This window comes from Adiantum capillus-veneris, chromosome 18, assembly GCF_014529385.1.
Source record: "Adiantum capillus-veneris isolate H3 chromosome 18, ASM1452938v2, whole genome shotgun sequence".
NCBI classification, from domain to species: domain Eukaryota; kingdom Viridiplantae; phylum Streptophyta; class Polypodiopsida; order Polypodiales; family Pteridaceae; genus Adiantum; species Adiantum capillus-veneris.
In genome coordinates this window covers 117,292,138-117,295,342 of record NC_140948.1, presented here as the reverse complement: position 1 = coordinate 117,295,342, position 3,205 = coordinate 117,292,138, and positions in this window count along the sequence as shown.

Below are 3,205 nucleotides of genomic sequence, written 5' to 3'. Positions count from 1 at the left end.
ACCACCGGGTTATAATCTCGTCTTTATTGGTCAATACCTATATTTGTGGGTACAAGAAATCTACAGACCCACGTCTACATGATAGTGCATGTAGTGGACAAAACCCCTTTGCCTCTTCTCTAGCTGTAGCACTTCACAGCATCTTAACATCTTTTCACAGTAGATCTTTTCACTGTTCGTCTAACTCTAAACCGTAAACCGTAAGTAATTCTTGCGTGGACTCGATCTAACGTAAATAAGAGTAAATCTAAATAAACGTAAATCTAACTAAAAATAAATCTAAATCTAATTTAACGTAAGTCTAAATCTAACCTAATCTTTAACGTCTTTTGGGATAGTTTCCTATGACGTTAAAACTCTCTTCTTCTTGTGTGTGTGTGTGTGTGGGTAAACCTAAATAAACCTAAATAAACCTAAGTCTAATCTAATATAACATAAATCTAAATCTAATGTAAATTATTCTATATTAAAAACAAAGAACTAAACTAACATGGATTATAAGAACCTTAAAACTGATTTAACACATAATTTTTCACATAACTCGGCAAGAGTTGGCATTCTCATCACTAAAGATGTGGGAGTTAACTTCCGGCGGTGACGCTGCCTCATCTCCATCCACATCTGACGACAGCAATTGGCCCTTTAGACCGTTCTTGCTCTTGTTACTAACTTTGAAGTTGCTGTTGAATGACTAGAGGTTGTCTAGATGGTCATTGTGTCGGGGATGTAGTGACTCTTGCTGCCCTGAAGATCCACCTTCTTCCCTATCTTCTGAAGACATTTCACCAGTACTTTTGGATCGACGGAGCCCACCATGAGTGACGGCAGCAATACCCTATATTCCATTGAGGGCTTTCTTCACCCGCTTCATGCAGGCATCACAGTCTATGGAGACCTAAATCTAATCTAATATAACGTAAATCTAAATCTAGCGTAAATAAACGTAAATCTAATTAAAAATAAACCTAAATCTAATCTAATTTAACTTAAATAAACCTAAATCTAATTTAACGTAAGTCTACATCTAACATAATCTTTAACGTCTTTTAGGATAGTTTCCTACGACGTTATAACTCTCTTCTTCTTGTGTGTGTGCGCGTGTGTGGATGTGTGTGCCAATAAAAAGAGATAAATGGTATAACCTTTCTATCACCCATGCCAAGTATGATAGATTGGTTATGCCATTTCCCTCTTGAATAATAGGTCTTGAGTTCAACTCCTCGTCAGCTAGATCTTTAGGTCTTTTAATTTTAATTAGTTTCCTACGACATTAAATTTGTTTCTCTCTCTTTCTCTCCCAATGTGTGTGCGTTTTTTTGTTTATACATGTTTTCTCTCTCTTTTCTTCTCTCAATGTGTGCGTTTTTTGGTTATGCATGTTCTCTCTCTCTTTTCCTCTCTCAATGTGTGCGTTTTTTGTTTATGCATGCTCTCTCTCTCTTTTCCTCTCTCAATGTGTGTGTGCATTCTTTGTTTATGTATGTGTGTGTGCGTTTTTGTTTATATTTGTACTCTCTCTCTCTCTCTCTCTCTCTCTCTCTCTCTCTCTCTCTCTCAAAAACACTATGTGTGTGTGTGTGTGTGTATGTGTGTGTGTGAGAGAGAGAGAGGGAGAGAGAAAGAGGGGAAGGGAACATGAGAGTGAGGAGAGGGAAGGAGCATACCTGGCTCTCCTTCCTCTCCTCGTGTGTGTGTGTGTGTGTGTGTGTGTGTAGAAGAAAGAGAGAGAGAGAGAGAGAGAGAGAGAGAGAAAGGGAGAGCGTTACCTGCTCCTTGCTTGAGGGCACCGAAAAACTCAGATCTGAGATCTGAGTTTTTGGGCGCTCTCTCTTGTTTTTTTAGCTCAGTCGGCGTCGCTATGAGCGTCGCAAATTTACAAAAAAATTTGCAACGCTCATAGCGACGCCGGGAAATTCTTTTTTGAGCATCGCTGTGTGAGCGTCGCTAATATGAATAGCCTCTTGTAGTGTAGCTAACATTCTACCCCTCCTACCCCATGTTGCCTCGTGGCATGGCTATGTTTTCTTTGGGTTAGCAACTTCACAAGTGGCATGGCTATGTTCTCTTTGGGTTAGCAACTTCACAACTCTTTTCGATCTGATACTAGTTTGTATGTGTTATCCTTCTTTTTTGAGTGATGTATTCTTTGGTGTGTTTGTGATGGTCCTAGACATTGTTCTTTATAATGATTAAATACCATTAAATTTTCAAAATTCAAACGTTAATTTTTGCAATGCACTATTTTCTCCATGGTTGGGAAGTAGACACCATTTCAAACTTCAAGTTTTCAATGCAAAACATTTTAATTCACAAATGCACATATGAAAAACGGTTTGAAGCACATGGGGGAATTCACATACTAGTTAAAGTGAAAATTCTTCATGATAAATTAATTGTTACACATAGCAGGTAGATTTTCTCACATAGCTTGAATGTATTCATGCCCCTACTGTTGTGTGCCATCTTACATCATTTGGAACAATAAAAGTTGTTGAGAATCTCAAAAACAATTCTCCACACTTTGAAACTATCATCGGCTATTTTTAGCACAAGTATGGACATGAGCAAGACACTTAACCAATAAGTTAAAGTATACATTTGGGCCTAAGAGCTACCTTTCATGTGTAGAGGTTAGCTCACGTTTGACCAAAGTCTCAAACATTAAAACAGTGTTAAACCTCCTTATAATCTAGGTTAGGGACTATTAAATCGTATGTGATTGTGGGTTGGTAAGTCATCGACCTCCCAAAAGGAAGGTTGTGAGATCAATACCCCAAGCCACCCACCTTCTCCTCTCCTTCTCAATTCCACGGCGTAGGATTGTCAAGCATCATGTACCATTGATCCCTTCTAAGGGGGATGTGTCATTTAATGAGAGGGTAGCTCGTGGATCTCTGTTCGAATTGTTCACATGTTTCTTGGAGCTCATCTTAGGAGAACTTTGGCATATGATTAAATTGAAAATAAGTTTGAGGGTACAAAGGAGAGAGCTCGTTCATTGTTATCACACACATACTATTACGTCATTATGCACGTAGTGAATCACAAGAATTCTTTGAAGCATTTCCACTAACGACAACGATCATTAGCTATGGCATGGTTCCATGCCCTCAACTGCACCTAGCTTAGCAAGAACTAGAGCAGTAGATCAAAATGATTGAGAGACACTTGGGAAAAGACCTTTTCTCCCCAAACTTTTTGTACA